Here is a 21139-nt window from a genome sequence, read left to right as displayed (position 1 = left end):
GCAGTGCATCTTCTCTAATGTCATTTCCACTGAGAAGTCCATAGCTCTTTCTGATTGAGCCATTTGATGGTGCCATGGAATTCCTTCTTACATAGTTACAAAGTCATCATTACTCCTGTCTCCCAAACACAACTATGAGCTTCTTGAGAGAACTTATATTTCATAATATTCATCTATCCCCATAGAAGCAAGAACAGTGCTGGGCATATAACAAATCCTAACTTCCTGAAATATCTTCCTCCATCACTGTTTCAGAAAGGTTTACTCTTATAAAAAAACATTAATAGTAAAAAAAGAGACAAAATGTGAAACCAAAGGGGAACATGAACACAATGCATATGTAATTGGATGTTGGAGACTTGCATGTGGTAACACGATAGAAATTAACCAATGTCTCTCTACTGAGCCCCCATTTCCTAAGAAAAGGAGAAGCCTTTCAAGAAGCAATAATGTCAAAAGGCATGAGAGAGGACAAAATGTGAGTAAGTGAGGGAGGCCAGGTGAACCCATGCTGCCACTGATGCCTACTGACTTCTTATACCTACACTGCTGCCACTCCCTATCACATTGCAGGCCACTGCCAATGTAAATGGAGGAAAGCATAAATGAGGACCTCTGCTTAATGTAAAAGTGGGCACTAGCCTCAGTGGAGACTGAGCAGAGGAACAAGAAACCAAGATCAGCAGAAATTGCAGAGAGCAGATATGGTGGAAGAAGGAGCAGAGTTGCATCACTGAGGTCAGCAGGAGACTCTTGGACAGATCTTCATATTGCTGAACTTGTCAGAGGGGCAGATCCAAGAAAATGCTTAGATTTCTTTCTCGAACCTCTCTCCTCTCCCTCCTCAGGAGAGTATGTGTTCATTCCAAATCTTATCTCTGCTTTTAAAAACAGTTTTATTTTACATTTTTACCTACAACCTTAAAAATAGTATTGCAATAAAATGGGTTAACCAATGTATTGTTTATATATGTTTTATTTGCTCAAAGGTAACAGAAAGTAACTATGATTGGTCAGGTACAAAAGGAAAAGCAGATCTAAGTAGTGGGATACTCCTCGAGTGGGGGCTCTGAGCTAGACAGAAAAATTTTTTTTATTGATTCATAATAATTATAAGTTTCCCAAAAGCAGAGAAAAAACAAGTGAATCCAAAACTTGGATCAATATAGCATGATGGAGGTGAAATAGCACCTAAGGCATTTTCTCCTTCTCCATTATATTTTCTTACAGTAGGTTTAAAAGAAAGCCCATTTGCAGGGTATTGCCTTGAGCCCATTTGGGATATTGCTTAAAGAGAAAACCACAGTCATAAAGAAACAAGAAGTACAACCCCCAAGAAGGTAGGGGCCAGCCAAGATGGAGTGACTAGTTCTGTCCATTAACCTTTCACCCTCTGCCCACACACTACTGGAAGTTCACCCCCACTGTTAGTCATATTTATACATGGGATTATTTGAAGATAGATTGGGAAACTGCTACACTTTCAATGGTACCAAGCTCCTTATTATCACAAAAGCCCAACTCCGTAACACCAACATTTTTTCATTGATGTTATATAATGGCAAATCATAGGATCAAAATTACAAATGACTCCATAGAAAGCAGTACCCTCATTAGTAAAATCATGTGTCTACTGAAGCAGGGAAGTAGATTAATGGATTTGTGGCTCTCTGTACACAGAGACAGAGAGAGACAGAAACAGAGACAGAGAGACAGAGAGAGAAAGAGAGAGAAATCTCTCCCTTTACTTTGATACATCCACATTAAATTCCACCTGTGAAAAGACAAAATGGGCTTTTGCTAGCATTACAAGCAAGACAAATATTTAATATTGAAAGCATACGTGACTGATTTACTATGTCACCAAAGTTCAAATAAAAGCTTTTTACCCAATGACAATGACACACTATAAGTGGGATTAGGTTTCAGGAAAGGTCAAATTTATGGCAGTACCTTCCAGGGAGAAAGAAACTTGTCAGGACTAGTACTGAAGTTTCTAGTTACTTTATCGGAACTCACTAAATCTTTGAAGTTCAAGGTCCTCTACTTTTAATGGAATCCCCTGCCAAATTCTTGTACCCTCCCCCTGAGGCACAGTCTCTTTTCTTCCTTTCTCCCTTGGTCTCTCTCAAATTGGCACTAATCTCAAGGAAGGCAGACTTTTTTAGGCTTCCCTTCCTACAGGAAGAAAGTGGGTTGGTAAGATATTGTTAGAAGTTGAGCAAAGCTTTGAAAGGGCCTTTCACTATCCTCATGTCAGAATTAGACTAGAAAACTAAGAATTAAATCCATCTCACTTTTTCTAGAGAGGGTACTTTTATCTCCAACACCTAACCTATCAGCTGACTTCGCAAAAGGCTAGGGCTTGTTCTTCCTTCCTTCCCAGTTACTCATTAAGTCGGTCACCTTTGAGATTTGAAAAACTAACTTCCTATGTCAGTTAAGTACTACTAGGAGCCCTTAAGTCTTCCCAAACCTCCTCAAGAAATCCCATGACCTCAAATGGCATTTCCAAGTAGAGTACCAAGACTGATTTCATGAAAATCTACTCAAACATTTCCAATATGGTATTTAAAAACAAAACATGGGGGCAGCTAGGTGGCCCAGTGGATAGAGCACCGGCCCTTGATTCAGGAGGACCTGAGTTCAAATCTGGCCTCAGACACTTGACACTTACTAGCTATGTGACCCTGGGCAAGTCACTTAACCCTCATTGCCCCACAAAAAAAAAATTATAAAAACAAAACATCAAAATGACAATACTGCCTAAATTAATTTACTTATTCAGTGCCATACCAATCAGGCTACCTAAAAATTATTTTATACAGCTAGAAAAAATAATAACAAAATTCATCTGGAAAAACAAAAAATCAAGAATATCCAGGGAAATAATGAAAAAAAATTCACAGGAAGGTGGGTTAGCGGTACCAAACCTGGAGCTTTACTATAAAGCGGCAGTCATCAAAACTATCTGGTACTGGCTAAAAAATAGAGTGGTAGATCAATGGAATAGGCTAGGCTCAGGAAATGCAGTAGTAAATGACACTAGTAATGTAGTGTTTGATAAACCCAAAGACTCCAGCTTCTGGGATAGGAACTCAGTATTTGACAAAAACTGCTGGGAAAACTGGAAGATAGTATGGCAGAAATTAGGCTTAGACCAACATCTTACACCTTATACTAAAATAAGGTCAAAATGGATACATGATTTAGACATAAGAGGTGATACCATAGGTAAATTAGGAGAGAAAGGAATAGTGTACCTATCAGATCTTTGGAAAGGAGAACAGTTTTTGACCAAACATGAGATAGAGTATATTATAAAATGCAAAGTGGATGATTTTGATTATATTAAATTAAAAAATTTTTGTACAAACAGAAGCAATGCATCCAAAATTGGAAGGGAGGCAGAAAGCTGGGAAACAATTTTTGAGGCCAGTGCTTCTGATAAAGGCCTCATCTCTAAAATATATAGGGAATTAAATCAAATTTATAAGAATCCAAGTCATTCCCCAATTGAGAAATGGTCAAAGGATATGAACAGGCAGTTTTCTGATGAAGAAACCAAAGCTATCTATTCCCATATGAAAAAATGCTCTAAATCTCTAATGATTAGAGAGATGCAAATTAAAACAACTCTGAGGTACCACCTGACACCTATCAGATTGGCTAAAATGACAAAAAAGGAAGATAATAAATGTTGGAGAGGCTGTGGGAAAATTGGAACACTAATGCATTGTTGGTGGAGCTGTGAGCTGATCCAACCATTCTGGAGAGCAATTTGGAATTATGCCCAAAGGGCGATAAAGCTGTGCATACCCTTTGACCCAGCAATCCCACTTTTAGGTCTTTTGCCCAAAGAAATCATGGAAAGGGGAAAGGGACCCACATGTACAAAAATATTTATAGCTGCTCTTTACGTGGTAGCAAGGAATTGGAAGTTGAGGGGGTGCCCATCAATTGGGGAATGGCTGGACAAGTTGTGGTATATGAATACAATGGAATACTATTGTGCTGTAAGAAATGATGAGCAGGAAGAGTTCAGAGAAACCTGGAGGGTCTTACGTGAGCTGATGATGAGTGAGATGAGCAGAACCAGAAGAACATTGTACACAGTATCATCAACATTGAGTGTTGACCTACTGTGATGGACTATATTCTTCTCACCAATGCAATGGTACAGAAGAGTTCCAGGGAACACATGATAGAAGAGGATCTCCAAATCCAAGAAAAAAAAAAGAAAGAAAGAACTGTGGAGTATAGATGCTGATTGAACCATATTATTTCTTTTGTTTTGGGTGCTGTTGTGTTTTTTTTTCTATTTTGAGGTTTTGCATCACTGCTCTGATTCTTTCTCTTGTAACAGGATTAATGCAGAAATAGGATTAATGTTATTATGTGTATATATATGTGTGTGTGTATATATATATCTATATGTATATGTATAGAGATATATAGATATAACCTATATCAGATTACCTGCTGTCTAGGGGAGGGGGGAGGGAGGGGAGGGAGGGAGAAAAATCTGAAATTGTAAAGCATGTATAAACAAAAGTTGAGAACTATCTTTACATGTAACGGAAAAAATAAAATATCTCATAAGAAAAAAAATAAAAATAAAATAAAAATAAAATAAAAATAAAATAAAAACAAAATAAAAACAAAACATCCTGGTAAAATACCAAACCTTATCTTATCATTATCTAATCATCAGAAGAGACTGACGAGATAAGCAAATATATAGTATGGTATCTGGATCTGAGAAAAGAAGCATTCATTTGGTTAAGACACTTGCAGTAGTTCTCTAAGTCAATAGCGTTCACTGGAGGATTAAAGAATTGGCTTTCAGAATCAGATCCTGAGTGCAACTTCCTAGGTACCACAAAGCTAGAAACCATTCTCCCCATAGCCTTCCACAATGCCTATTTTCTCTCCTGCCTGTCCTGATACCTTTACTGAAGTCACTTGTCAAGGTCACACCATTGAGGCAGAGAATTCAGTCTTCAGGAGACCACTGCAACAAAGCACACATATTCCCTGAAGCATCAAGATTTCCTCTAACCTTTTTCCTGATCTTGAGTTAGTTTCTCACATTAGCCAATTATTACCCTGCAAAATGGGAAGAGAAGTCCAGTCTTTACAAGATAAGGAAAATGCTAGCTAACTTCCATGGGCCTCAGGAGAAGGAATAGCATGTAGCACCAACCAACATTGTCAGGTCCTGTACACTAAGGCAAGCAAACCAGAGTTCATGAATGAGATAAGAGGTCAAGGAAGAACATTTTCTGAGTAACCATTTTGCCTGATTTACTCAATTAGCACATAACTGTGATGGTGACAGCCTTTGGTAAGCAAAGTGTGGGAACAAGAGGGCTAAGGAAAGGATAGGGCAGTGTTAAGGCAGCACGGACTCCCCTATATTGATGAATGCAGAATGTAACGTAACAGATAAAATCTCCAAATGCAAGCCTTAGAGCACCATCATGGATAAGAAGTATTTTTAAGCATCTCATTTGGTATGATGGTTATTGAACAAGGAAACAAACACAAACAGTCCTCTGGAAGCTTATACCCTTCAGTTCTACTACTGTGGGGGAAAAAGTCATATTAACCCCAAAAAGCCAGAATTTAAGAGAGAAGGGGTCACAGGAACATAGCACTGAAGTGAGAAGAGACCTCAGATAAACTATTCAAATCCTTTCATTTTAATGATAAGAAATTGAGATCTGGAGAGGCAGCTAGGTGGCGCAGTGGATAAGCACCGGCCCTGGATTCAGGAGTACCTGAGTTCAAATCCGGCCTCAGACACTTGACACTTACTAGCTGTGTGACCCTGGGCAAGTCACTTAACCCTCACTGCCCTGAGAAAGAAAGAAAGAAAGAAAGAAAGAAAGAAAGAAAGAAAGAAAGAAAGAAAGAAAGAAAGAAAGAAAGAAAGAAAGAAAGAAAGAAAGAAGAGAAAAGAAAAGAAAAGAAATTGATATCTGAGTTGCTTAAAGCACTTGCTCAGTATCACACAGGTAGTAAGCTTCAGAGGCAGGGTTTGAAGTCAGGTCTTCTGATCTGAGTTCAAAGGCATCTAGGTGTCACAGTGAAGAGAGTACTAAGCCCTAAGTTCAACTCAGGTCTTAGATATTTCCTAGCTGTGTGACCTTGGACAAGTCACTTAACCTCTGGTGCCTGAGCTTCCACAACTGTAAAATGGGGGTAACACTAGCACTTGCCTCCTGAGGTCAGTGTGAAGATCAGATATGTAAAGTGCTTTTTGTTGTTGTTCCATCACTTCAGGCATGTCTGATTCTTCATGACCCCCTTTGGGGTTTTCTTTTTTTTTTTTGGTGAGGCAATTGGGGTTAAGTGACTTGCCCAGGGTCACACAGCTAGTGAGTGTCAATGTTCTGAGGCCGGATTTGAACTCAGGTACTCCTGATTCCAGGGCCGGTGCTCTATCCACTGTGCCACCTAGCTGCCCCTGGGGTTTTCTTGGCAAAGATACTAGGGTGGTTTTTCATTTCCTTTACCAATTCATTTAATAGATAAGGAAATGGAGGCAAAACAGGGCAAAGTAACTTGCTCAGGGTCACACCGCTAGTAAGTGTCTGAGGCTGGATTTGAACTCAGTTCTTCCTGACTCCTGCCTCAGCACACTATCCACTGTATCACCTAGAAGTCCAAAAGTGCGTTTAGCTTTGCTTAAAATTTGCTTAGCACAGTCCCTAGTACATGGGAGGGACTTAATAAATGTTTGTTTCCTTTCTTCCTTCCTCTGACTCCAGAGCCATTTTTTCCCCAATAGTACCATGAAGCCTCCTTGATTAAGTGTTAATCTACCATATGATTATACTATGCCTTGTAGGATTATAGAATGTTAGAGTTTGAAGGGTATAGGAAATGACACTACCCCTTGGATACTCAGTAAACAGGCAGCAAAGGTATACTAAATGAAAAGAAACAGTATTAACACTGGATGTACGGCCAGCTTTATGATGACCAGACAAAATACATACTGCAAAAGACACTGCCCCCTCCCCCATTCCTCTTCACTTTTTCTTGCTCCATCCCCCCTCCACTTTGTGAATCCTCAGGGATTGGGCCAGACTCCAAGGATCTGCTTTTGATTATTGTAAGCCTTAGGGAACTACTCTGGAGTAACCTAGCAGAGACAACATGGAGAGCCCCTGGAGAACCAGCTCAGCTCACCAGGAAAGAGATCCTGCTTGTTTTTTATCTGAGTCTGGGTTAGTAACAATTAATAAAACACATCCTTTCCTTATTCCTCTTAACCTCACACCAATCTTACATAGATCAGTCCCAAACTCCCAAAAAGACCCACACCAAAATGGTCACTGGGAAGGGAAAAAGAACTGAACAAATTTACTTCACTTTTGCTCTCTAATGATTTTAGGACAACAGAAAATGGTGTGGACACAAATAGGGGAAATGGGCAATACCATTAAACGTGGGGTAGGACCCAGTCAGACTTTGAATAGTAAATAAAATGTGAGGATAATTATTTTTTGGTGAGGCAATTGGGGTTAAGTGACTTGCCCAGGATCACACAGCTAGTAAGTGTTAAGTGTCTGAGGCCAGATTTGAACTCAGGTACTCTTGAATCCAGGGCCAGTGCTCTATCCACTGTGCCACCTAGCTGCCCCCGTGAGGATAATTTTTGAAGATGAGGTAGTTACAAATGACTTACTCTGAGGCACAGCCAGTTCTACGTATGTATCCCCAGGACAGGTTACTGGAACCAATTTGTCATTTTAAAGATCCCTGCCAATCCTACTCTATTTAACTGTGACCCCAGAAGGGCTCTTATCCAGTAGGTTTTTTTATAATAGATATTGATGTTTATGATAAGAGACAGCATGAAATAGTAGCTAGGGAGCAAACTTAGGAGTCAGGAAGACGTATGTTCAATTTCTGCCTTTGACACATATTGGTTGCTGTGATCACCATCAAGTCATTTAATGTCTCGATACTCCAGGAAGTTTTTTTTAAGTTGTAGAGCAGGTGACAGTCAGCATTGGGAGAGAGAGAGAGAGAGCTTCCTTGCCAGAAATTTCCTATACCAATTAAATAAGTTCTCTGTGATGTGAAAGAAGAAAACTGACAATGGAGTCAGGAATACAGGAAAATACATTCACCAAATTCACAAGAAAAGGAAGATCAAAGAAGTTGAAGAAGGCCTTAAGTATTTGATGACATAAAATGGGTGCCATCTCTGCCCAAATCTGACCCTGACTTGCAGGTTAAATCTTGACCATCCTACTTCCCCTACAGTCCCATAGGGTCACTATTCATAACTGTCCCATCCCTTCTCTTGCTCATTTCAAACTTCCTTTTCACATCAATTCCATTCCAGCCAGACCTGGACATGCTTGACAACAACAAAAAACACATCCATGGCTCCTTACCCCAAGAGTAAGAATTTTGAAGTAAAAATAGCTCCCATAATCTAGAGCCCATTAAATAATAGTGAGCCTTATTCCCAAGACATGTAAGTCCCCCAAATGGTAAAAAAAAAACCAACCATCATCTGCTTCCTGAGGTGTCTGTTTAAAAATGGGAACCTAGGAACCTCTGAAAGAATCATCTAAAACAGAATTAAACTCCCTTCACATAACACTTCCCTATGACAAAAAAAAAATGTAATTTCAAATGTATTTCTTAAAGTAAGTCTGGATTTATACTGAAAGGCAGCTAGGCATAGTGGATAGAGCTGTGAGAAAATAATGGGGTTTTGGGGACACACACACACACACACACACACACACACACACAGGAACTCTGGCTGGTTTTGCAGGTCCAGCCCAGAGTCAGGAGAATTTCAAAGGAAATGTAGCTTGACTTTCCTAACTAACTAAAGGAAGTTAACTAATTCAAGACCACCTTCAAGTCATGTCAATCAATGGACTTGAATGTTACCAGCCAATTAGCTTGGATCAAGGTAGAGCGACCCACCTCTACCTGAGACAGGTTAAAAAGCCCTGGAGAGGGTCTATCGCTCTCACTTGGCACTCTCTTGGCACTCTCATGGCACTCTCTTCCCTCTCCCATGCTGCTCTCTCTTTTCCCTCTCTCTTAGGTATGTAGGGCTTCTTAACTTTCTGAACCATGTGTGCTCTCTTTACTAATATTTAATATGCTTTAATAAATGTTTAATGCCCCAAAACTGTTGCAGTAGCCTCTAATTTCTAAGTAACAAATATTTTATAAATCCTAGCTAAATTCCCTAACACTTGGGACAATTATACGGAGACCCCATATAGTTTTACTCGCCACAGAGCCTTGCCGGAAGTCAAGACAAGCTGATTTCAAATCCCTGATACATGTAATTCTGTTTGAGTCACAACCTCTATAAGGCATTTAGTCTCTCTTAACCAACTCCCTAAGACCATAAATGCAAACAGTTGCCAACTCGTGTTAGTAGAGGAAATCTCCTTAATGGAGAATTCCCAACAGGTCCCAACCAGGAAAAAAAAGTCTCATCATAATAAACACTGACACCTTTTTATTGGTTTGTTTATTTGTTTTAAAGACATTTTAATGATTTTTTCTTCCCTATGAGCTGCAATCAAGAAAAGCTTCCTGAATTAGGTGGCTCCAGGAAGTATGTGCTACCCAACAAAAGGGTGGCTTCTAGGCTAGGGACAAGGATCAGTTAGTTACTTAGCTTTTAGCAAGAAAAATTCCAAGGGAGAGACAATGTGGTGTAGTAGAGGCAGTCAGCCTCAGAGACAGGAAGAATTGGGTTCAAATCCCTCTCAATCCCCTACTTGCTGGGTAAGTCAATGCTCTAAGACTCCAAGCTGAACACTAATGGAGGTCCATTAGGAGAGGAATTTTCTGCACAGGGATTATGCTACACCAATGATGAAATTCAAGTCAGGATCAAAGAAAAAGGCATTTTAAGGGTAAATTCTTTTGTGAAAGGACCTAAGAGAATCTTGAAGAAATGTGTTAAAGATGGCCAGTCCATCAGAGAGGTTTCCTAGGCAGAATTACACTCAGAACTGGTGGCAAACATCAACGTCATCTCTGTATCTGTACATTAAGGTCCAGATGGATAAGAGTGTAAAGGAAGAAGTTTCTCTCTCTCCCTTTTCTTAACCACCAAGAGAACTCTAAAAGTAGCCCACAAGGCAAAGAATAAAGTAAAAAGAGACAGGGAACAGGAAAACCCAAGGATCCAATATTTAGAGATGTTCCTCTGAACTACCTATAATTAATAAAAACAGCAATCACTGAAATAAGTATTTAATATTGAGAAAATACATTACATTTATTCTTTCACTTAATCCTCACAACAACTTGGGAAGGTAGGTGCTGCTATTTTCCCTATCTTACAGATGAGGAACCAGAAGCAGACAAAGGTGGTGACCCATCCAGGATCAGACAGGTAGCAAGTATCTGAGGCTCTATTTGGATTCAGGTTTTCCTGATTCAGCATCCTATTCACCACCTTGCCCCTTACCCCACTGACTATAATGCCAAGATTTGGATGCCAGTAGTTTCTGATTGAGATTCAGCAAGTGATGGATCTTGTTACCAGGAAGAAACAAAATCAAAGCACCCAACGAACTCTGTAACCAGTAAATAAGAAAAGGGGAAATTGATGGGTTTGTGAATCAAATACCCAGGAGTACTGGTAATAGAGGTCAAAAGGCAGAGATGCAGTTGGTCTTGAAGGAAGGAAGACCTGAGTTCAGATCCAGCCTTGGTCACTTACTTTGTGACCAAGCCTTTGTGACCCTGGGCAAGTCAAGTAACTTTTGCCTCAGTTTCCTCAACTGGAAAATGGGAAAAATAATAGCACCTAATTTCCAGCATTGATAGGAGATAATATGTGTAAAAAGGCACTTAATATGGAGCCTGGTACATAGCTGACATATAAATGTTGATTCCCTTCCCTTTCTTTTCCTTCCCATTATCCAAACTAGGCCAGCAGCATAACATCTAGGTTTTGTTTCACTGTCTAGCAGAAAGGCAGCCTTAAACTAGACACATTTGGAAAGAAACCCTGTTGTATAGTTACCGCCCAAACACATTGTTAGACCTTATAAAATGAGCCAGCATCCGAGCAGAGAAAGCACATGCCACAAAGGTTCTGATGACTTACCTAAGCCCCCACATCCTGAATTTCTAAAAACACCACGCACCAAAATGTCAAAACAATCTCACTACATTCAGAAATGCCTTGAGACACCTGCTCAGGAGGATCTCACTGATTTGTGCATTTCTATCGTAGGCTACAGAAATCTTTCAAGTGCACAATTGCTAAGGATAGAGAACAACCTGATCCGAAAAAGCTTTGTGCTCAGTTTTTTTTAAGCTCCAAAACTCTACCCAAATCATGTCCTACTAAACATATTTACCATGAATCATATATTCAGTTTACCAAACTGTAGTCTCACCCCTGGGGCAACTAGGTGGCACAGTGAATAGAGCACCAACCTTGGAGTGAGGAAGACCTGAGGTCAAAACCAACCTTAGCCGCTTACCAGCTGTGTGACCCTGGACATGTCACTTAAGCCTCAGTTTCCTCAACTGTAAAGTGAGCTGCAGCAGGAAATGGCAAACCACTCCAGTATCTTTGCCACGTGGGGTCACAAAGAGTCAAAAAGGACTAAAAAACGATTGAACAAAAATCTCAACTTTAAAATGAGAAGGTTGGACAACCTTCATGGTCCTCTCCAATTCCAAATTTATAATCCTATAGTTCTTTTTTGTTTGTTTGTTTGTTTTTAATCTTATAGTTCTTAGCAAAGCTTCCTGTGGCAAGGAGATTAATGACCATTTGCAACTCAGGTTACCAAAATATATATTGATACAAATTCAGAAACCTCCACCCGCATACTCAGTGATAGAATTTGTCTATCAATTACTAATTCTAATATCTGTAAAACACTTAACACAGTGCCTAGCACATAGTAGGCACTATATAAATGCTTATTCTTTTGCCCCTTCCCTTTCCTGAGGATTACAATATATTGGGATGATCAGGTTGCACAAATAACTCAATTCAAAGTCACAGATGATAAATGGCATATGAAAGGCATGGGGTCCCTTCCAGCTGTAAACCCTGTGATTTTGGGACAATAAGTACTATCACATTGCAGAGGACGGGGTGGGGGGGGAGAGAGAGGGAGAAGAAATGGAGGTGAGGGAGGGGGAGGGGAGGAGAGGGGGAGAGGGAGAGCTCTTTCAACTTGGAAGAATCTCATAAGGAGAGGTTTTGAAGGATAATAACAAGTGGAAATGGAGAGGACTAGGAAAAGAGAGGGAACAACATGAACAAAGGCAGAAAGTAGGTTCAGGCCATATTGCAGAGGGTCTTGAATGCCCAGCTAAGGCATTTGGACCTTATTTCTGTACACAGTGGAGAACCATTAGAGGTTTCTTAGCAGGAGTGGGTAATATCAATAAAGTAGCATTTTAGGAAAATTAATTCGCTGGTGATGGGTGGGGTAATTAACAGAGGGAAGAACAAAGCCCAAAAGACTATTGCAATACCATGAGATAATAAGGGTCTGCACTGGTATAGCATCACTGGTTCCAGAGAGGAAAGGGCAGCAGAGAAATGCCCTGTAAAGGAATAATCAACAACAGATAATGGTTTGTGGGGACTGAGTGTTGCTTTAGTTGGGTCAACAATTTATACTCATGTAACACTTCACTTACCCGGACATCACACGTCCTCTAGTATCACAGTTTGGAGCACAGCTGAGAACCCAGGAGTAAATAAGGAAGTCATCCGAGCAGCCAAAATAGATATCCCAAAAATCATGCACTTGATTCATTGGACAACCTCTTGCAGACCTTCACTCAGAGCCTATTGACTCTAAATTTAGACACATGTCAAACAAGCTTGGCTAGATGATTTCCTAGCCAGTAGATCAGAAATGACAAGGAGATGAGGTGTCTAGAAGAATGCCCCCCCCTGAAAACAACTAGATGTGATAGTTAACAGACTGACAGCAAAGGAGACAGAAAAACTCCAAGAAGCAGAAAGAACACTAAAACCACAACAGTATGAGGCCACTTGATATAGGATAAACAGCTCTGCTCACTTTCAGTAACTCCTAAAAACAGGCAAGAGAGATCAAAGTACTGTCCAAATGCCATGTTCAACATCATTCTACTTCCTGGATTTTTTTAACCATCTAATTCTCCACCTTAAAGCAATATGAATCGTCATTGCACAGTGGAAAGAGTTCTAGCTGTGGAGTCAGAGGTCCTGGGTTCGAAATCTGCATGATAATTACTACTTGTGTAATCCTGGGTGTGTCATTTAATCTCCCTGGGCCTCAGTTTCCTCATGTATAAAATTGGGTGTTGACTAGAAAGTTTCCTCAGGTCTCTTCTTGCTCTAACTCAAGATATTCTGAACCTTTTTGGGTCATTGTCCGCTTAGCAAGCTGTTGAAACCTATAAAACCCTTCTCAGAATAATATTTTTACATGATTAAAATAAAATACATTGGATTATAATGGAAACAATTATACCAAATATAGCATTTAGTATATATTAAACCATATGCTAAATGTGGGTGGTTATCAAAAAGAAATGTTTAACAATTTCATGAACTCTAGGTTAGGAACCTCTGATCTAGCTTTATCATTTGGGTCGTGGTATCCAGCCATTAAATTGTGACCTGTTCATTAGACCGTGAACTCCTTGAGAGCACTGTCTTTTGCCTTTCTTTGTATCCCCAGCTCTTAGCACAGAACCTGACACACAGTAGACATTTATTGACTAACCGTTGACTAATTGATTGACAGTGCCATGCCAGTCTCTTCCTATAAGGGAAAAAGACTCGTGTTCACACAGCTCCCAAGACAGATGATAGAATAAGGCCAGCAATAAGGAAGCAAGTGTAGCAGTCAGGAATGCCACTACTACCCCCTTTCAACCACTTCTAGAGTTGGTTATGACCCAAGTCAAATACTTCTCTCTATTCACATTTGCAGAGAGCAACAGGTAGCAGGAAGTCCATGCAGCAGTGGGTTCTCTGAACTCCATGATGCAACAGGCATCCCTTGCACATGGTAGGCACTTAATAAATGTTTCTGTTTGTGGGCATTTGGCCTAGTTGCACCTCCCCTGCCTTCTGTTTTCTCTATAGACTAGTAAATTGAAGTAGATGATGGCACTTCTAGAAAGACAACCTGACAGGATGCTGGCGATAGGCACATCTACAACACTGAATATGAAGGAGCTGGAGGAAAAGAAGGAGGAAGAGGAAGACTAGGAAGAAGGAGAAGAGGAAGAGAAGGAAGGAGAAGAAGGAGGAGGCGGAGGAACAAGAACAAGAAGCCTTTCTTTTCCATGTGCCCCAAAATAAAAAAGTTACCTCTAAGCAAATCCATGTGATAGCACTGACTCTGAGACAGTAATGTACTAAAATAACTAAATAAATGCTTATTGAACTGAGTGAATGAAATACTGTGTTACTGAAATGTTTCTTGTTTTCTTTCCCTTCACAGAGTTCTGTTTATATTTTTAAATACTTGGGTGGCAACAGAGAGCCTCTAATTCTTAGTAATTGCTCCTTTATCAAGGGTGTTACATAGAAACATTTAGATAATGTGGCAGTGTAAAAGAGCTCTTACAGAAATAGAAGAAACTCCCAAAATTGCTGTCCTCTCACATTAGATGTTTACCACATAAAGGAAGCAAGAAAATATCCTCATTAGTTTTCAGTGACATGGCAATAAGATGTATGTAGATGGTTAAACTGAATAGCGAGGGAAAGTAATTCCGTTGACCAGTGAGATGGTGAATTCATTGTCCCACTGATATTCCTAAAGTCAGCTCATTTTCAGCTGAATGCCATTTATTTTGGTCAAATTCCGTTCAGGGCTCCTCTAACATTTCAAATTTCATGAAGCTTTATCACACTGCCTGTCTTTGGGGTTAAAAGTTCTACTTCTGGGGGGCAGCTAGGTGGCGCAGTGGATAGAGCACTGGCCCTGGAGTCAGGAGTACCTGAGTTCAAATCCGGCCTCAGACACTTGACACTTACTAGCTGTGTGACCCTGGGCAAGTCACTTAACCCCAAATGCCTCACTGAAAAAAAAAAAAAGTTCTACTTCTGGTCAGAGATCACTTTTCCTTATAAGAAGGAATATGCATGAAGGTTGACCAGGTGCTGGGCTGATAGTTACCTCAAGGATGAGAACGAGGTGGTAAAAGGGAGACAGGACAGCATGATTCTGGTGACTGTTCCATTTTTTACCATATTTTAACCTACTTCACCCCATTTAGTAAAATGTACTTTGGCAAAGTATAAAGAGTGGGGAAGAAACGGGTTATTTTGCTTGAGTGAACAGTTTATACATATTATACTATTGCCACTAACAGGTCTGTACTAGCCCTGGGACATATCTCATTTCAAGGGCTCTAAAAAGGCTGAGTAAGGCAGGGGTACCATTGCCAAGGATTTAGGTAACCATTCAGGAGGTTTTCTAGCTGGGTTTGGGCCAAGGTTTCTTGAGGTCACTGAAGATCCAAACATGACCTGAACCCTCTGTGAAACTAGAATTCCCCCCTCCTACCCCCAAGAGTTATCTGGACTGGGATGATCCAAGGCCAATATAGGCACCACCAACATTGCTGCTGAAAGGAACAGAAAATCCTAAGCCAGACTGGTCCAAACCCAAGAAAGGTAGTTAGCCAAAACTGAACCAGACTCAGAAACTTTCCAAGTGAAAACAATCATTTAGCTTGCTACAATATACCTGAGTATCCCTAACTCAACCAAACCAGAAGAGACTACCTATATCAGAAATTTTAATGAAATTCAATATTTGATTTGCTAATCTCTGATTTGTTGTCTCTGGATAAATTCTTTCTAGAGAGAAAAATTGGGGTTGTATTATCTGAGATATTATTGTTCTCTAAAAAAAAAGATTTTTTAAAATCAGCCTACTGATTTTTGCTTATATATGTCTTTTCTTTGAAGATATGAAAGCAACTACTTTATTGGGCTTTTAATTTAATTTACAAGAAAAAATAAAATGGTCTCCATGAATAAAATGTGCACACCAATTGCCATTAAAATGTCACTAAATACCTAATAAGTACAGAGAAGAGGCTTATGAAAGAAGCAGACTCCTTTCTACTGGAGAGACAATGAATACAATTTTAAAAGGATAAGACAACTTCTAATTTTCTCCTAGGTAATCAGAATTCATTTACACACCCACACATACACACATATATGTATGTGTGTGCTATGTATGTTTATTTCACTTGAAAATTTTTCTTCTTATTGATACAGGATAATATTGCCTATTATTAGTAAATCAAATTTTTGAAAACTCTTGATATTGAAAACTAATCTCTAATTTTACTATTCTGTGTTTGCAAAATCTAAGAAACAAAACTCACATTCCAACTGCTAAATAAAAAGCACACCCACGGTTTTTATTTTAAAAATTAGGTTGACATATTTAGCCGAATAATAAACACACAAATCAGGGCTTCATTATGAATGTCAGCAGTAATAGAACAAAAAGACTAACTTTTATGTCAAAGCGTATAAAATTTTACTATTGATAAATTAAGTAGATATTAAGAACATTGTGCTCTTCTTAATGCATTTTAACCTTTAATCTTAAAGCATCATTAATTTCCAAATTACCCCCCTCCTTTAGAGCCAAGACTACCTTATTTAAGCAAGAATGATCATGCTCACATTCAGGAGGAAAAACTATTGCACACCAAGGGTCAGTAACTCTGCATAGTCTTAACATAAATTAAAAGAAGAAAAGGAAATGGTTCCCAAATTGCTGGTTCCTTTCAAGTCAGTAAGCATTTATTAAGTGCTTACTATGGGTCAGGCACTGTGCTAAGCTCTGGAGATAAAAAGAAAGGCCAGTACTTGCCCTTGAGGTGCTCACATCCAATAGAAAATAAATCTCAAAATATTAACAGTAGGCAACTTTGTACAATTTATGCATTGATATGGTAGACTCATGCTGCTCTTCAAGAATCTTCTTTGGCTCCCTATTAATCTTCTTCTTCTTCTTCTTCATCGTCGTTGTCATTGTCATCATCATCATGTCCCTTTCTTTCCTCTCATTTATAGAGCCTCTTTAAGGTTTATGAAGTGCTTTGTATACACAATTTCATTTGATCCTCACAACAACCCTGTGAGGAAGGTGCTATTTACCCCAATTCTACAGAAGAGAAAGTAGGGACTCAGAAAATCTAAATGATTTCAGCAGAATCACAGTCAGTAACTGCAACAGAATTTGAATCAAAGGTTTTCTCACTTCAAGTCTTGTACTCTATCCAGTATGTTATATTACCTCCTTGCCTACTGAATAAAGTCCAAATTCCTTTACCTGATGTTCAACTTTATCTCACATTAATCCCCTCCAGTCCCCTTATATTCTAATCAAAATGGACCACTCAGTGTCTCCCATTAATTTAAGCATTATCAAGCACATATTATGTACCAGACTCTAGGGCTACCAAGGCAAAAAATGAGATAAACTTGCTCTCAAGGAACATTCTGTTGGTGAAATATACCTTGTCATTTCTTGTCTTTATGCTTTTGTTTATGCCATTCCCTCAACTTAGAATGTTCTGTCTCTCCCTCTTCCCCTGCTGAATCCTCTGAAACCCAATTCAGACCTTTGTTGCCATAGTGTTACAGCATTCATCTTGTAAAATAGGAATTCTATCTTTGCTAGAAATTCAATTACATTCAACAAACGTATTCTAATGTATTCTAGTCCCTGGGAGAGATAGATGCAAAGGTTAGAAAATACACCATAACTGATCTCATAGATCCTAGAATCTAGTAGTATCAGGTACAGATAACAATGGATAATGATATATAATATTTCTAAACTTTAAAGTGCTACATAAATGATTTATTATTATTTAAATGATAAATAGTGCATTCAATAGAAAGGCACAAAGCTAAATGATCTGTGAGCGCCAAGGGAGTAGGTTTTATACTAAAGAAACCATATGAAATGGACTTTAAGGGTAAAGGAAGGGAGGAAGGGAGGGAGGGAGGAAGAAAGGAAGGAAGGAAGGATGAATGAATGGATGGATAAAGAATGGACAAAGGAAGGAAGGAGATAAGGAAGGAAGGGAGGAAGAAAAAGAGGGAATGCCTACTATGTGCTATGTATTATATTAAGCATTTTACAAATATCTTATTTGACCCTCACAACAAGTAGGTGCTATTATTATCCCCATTTTGACAATTGAGGAAACTAAGGCAGACAGAAATTAAACAATTCCCCCAGGATCACAGAGCTAGTAAGTATCTAAGGCTAGATTTAAATTCAGGTCTTCCTGACTCCAAGCCCAGTGCTCTATTCACTGCGCCACCTGACTGTATAATAGGAGGATGTCACCTATTCAGAAGTAATTTCCTTTTACTTCATATTTTCTATATGTATGTGAGTATGTGTGGTGATATTATTGTTTTCCTTTCCAGGACATTTTCGTAAGAGGAGGCTTTTACACCTGATAGAAAGCCATTTATGCTAAATTTCTATGACACTTAAGGTAGAAACAGAGTTGATTCTCAGTCTCTGTGTTGTTTATCAACATATCCTCTGGAAACTTTGCTTATCAAATAACTTTTACTATCACCATCTGAATTTTAGAATAGAGAGATTAGAAATGTTTTAATATATGTGACTTACTGGGATTTAAAGAAATGATCCCATCTAAAGTCCCATGCTTCCTTGTGTGGTGACCAATCTATTTACAGAGATATATGAAGATGTTTATATATATACACACACACACATAAATGTAAATACATGAATTGTTTCTGGTGTTGAATGAATCAAGTTTTAAGTATCTGGAATTTGAGAAGGGAAAGATAAAAAGATGAAGAGTCCTTGGAAACAATGAGATTGTTAGTTAACAAAAAGCATTTGTCTACCTAGCCAAAAAAAAAAAAATGGCACATGATTTTTTTTTTAAGCCATGATTCTCATGTGGTATGTTCTTCATCAGAGCAAGCACGATCATGTTTTAACACCAAATCAATGACGAATTTTCCTGTGACTTGTCAAATTGTGACCACACCTGGATGTGTACATGAGAAAAACCAGTTTACTAATTAGAATTTCTTATGTAGGATACTAGATAAAGAGGGCTAAGAACAATAACCATCTCTGCTGATCAGAAAAAGATAGAATACCCCACCTATATGGCTTGAAAAAATGGTCTGGTTCAAATATCATTAGCTGAAATGAGATTAATCTAGACCCTCTGCAAGAAGTACAATTTGCACATATAAAATATCACAGAGGCGAGGCAGCTAGATGGCGTAGGGGCAGCTAGATGGCACAGTGGATAGAGCACCGGCCCTGGAGTCAGGAGGACCTGAGTTCAAATCCGGCCTCAGACACTTAACACTTACTAGCTGTGTGACCCTGGGCAAGTCACTTAACCCCAATTGCCTCGCTAAAAAAAATATATATATATATATATATCACAGAGGCTACATTAATCCAGCAAACTAACTTGGCATTAAAGTGTAAAAATCCTTTAGCACAAATAAATCAGACTTTTTCTTAGTGTTGTTCATCTAGGATTGAGGCAGCTAGGTGGTGCAGTAGATAAGAGCAAGGGGCCCAGAGTCAGGAAGACCTGAATGCAAATGATATCTCAGACACTTACTAACTGTGTGACCTTGGGCAAGTCACTCAACCTCTGTCTCAGTTTTCTCAACTGTAAAAATGGACATAATAATAATTACCTATGGTCCAGGGTTGTAAGAATCAAATGATACAAGATTTGTAAAGCATTCAGCACAGTACTTGGCACGCAGTAGGTAGCTAATGTTTATGCTCCTTCCCCAGACTAGGATGGTATTACTTCTGCCATTTCTAAGACATTATTGGATACTTTCAAAACAACATGGGGTAATAGACATTGTGGTTCTTATTTAAAACGTATTCCTAACATTTAACCTCAAGAGAATTCTGCTTATGGCACCAATGCTATCAAAACCAGTTGACTTCAAGCATTAGTATGCCATTGCAAACTCTTGGACATACCTGGCAATCAAAAACTAAATAACATGTTCCCTGCAATTTACACTTGTTCTAATGGATTTCTGTTTTTCAGAAGAAATAGCTGAGCTCCTATAATGATTCAACTAAGATGAAGCATGTTTGAAAATACATCAGATAAAATAAACAGCAAATTATGGCTAGGGATAATATTGGTCATTCTGTTTTATAACATCTGGGAGGAAACAGAGTAGGCAACTAACTGGCATGCTTTGTGTTTACTTGCCCAACATCTTCTTCAAGTGCTAAAACATTTTTTATTTGTCTCACTGAAAACATCTCTAAAATGCCTTAATTTTCTCTTCACTATGTTATATTGCTCAAAAACTAACTGCAATCATCTCAGCCTGAAGCCTTAACCCCAAAGGAAACAAATTTGTTGGAACAGAAATTTATCCTTTCACTTATTTTTATACCAACTAACAAAAGGCAGTTTTTTTATTTTTATTTCCATGGAGAGTCTCCTCTACATGCCTATTTGTTTCCCATCCCAAATCTAAAATATTGTGCCTTCCTTTGCTAAAGATCTGTCTTTTTGATGCTAAATCTAAAGATGAATATTATAGTTGAACAGAATATGTGCAAAATGAAAAATATTTCCCTCTCTTCAAGGAACTTACATTCTAAATATGTTAACTCTCATTCTCCAGATATCCCACTGCTCCTAAAGTGCTAATCCTCAACCCTGAATAATTGCAACCTGATTCTTTCCCATAACCTTAAGAAGTCACAGTCACACACACACACACACACACACACAAGCCAACTTAATTTATCTACTATGAATTTATGGCATATAATTTCTGCTGGATTTTAGGGCTACTGGACAATCCTTTTACTATACTTTTGTAACAATATAGGCTCTGTTTATGACAACTCCCACTTTCACTTGCAAGTTCAGTCTTCTCTAATTAGCTAAAACCCTCAATTGCCTCAAATATCAAACCCTAGTTACAGTTAAACTCTCCCCCATACCATTGATTGACCCAATTATTATCAATGATTATCAATCTAACCAGTTATCACCTTGATATAATCAATAAGCAATTAACATCAATAAGCTTTTACAAAGGGATATT

The 21139-nt window shown here is 38.8% G+C and overlaps 1 protein-coding gene across 1 annotated transcript in view; it reads right to left on the bottom strand.

Annotated features, from left to right (window-relative positions):
• PPP1R14C (protein phosphatase 1 regulatory inhibitor subunit 14C) overlaps positions 1-21139 on the bottom strand; it is a 119015-nt gene that overhangs the window by 79432 nt on the left and 18444 nt on the right. The gene's annotated exons all lie outside the window — the stretch shown is intronic.

Source organism: Dromiciops gliroides, chromosome 4 (assembly GCF_019393635.1).
Source record: "Dromiciops gliroides isolate mDroGli1 chromosome 4, mDroGli1.pri, whole genome shotgun sequence".
Lineage (NCBI taxonomy): Eukaryota > Metazoa > Chordata > Mammalia > Microbiotheria > Microbiotheriidae > Dromiciops > Dromiciops gliroides.
The sequence above is the reverse complement of the archived record's forward strand: the minus strand, read 5'-3'. Positions and strand labels throughout refer to the sequence as shown.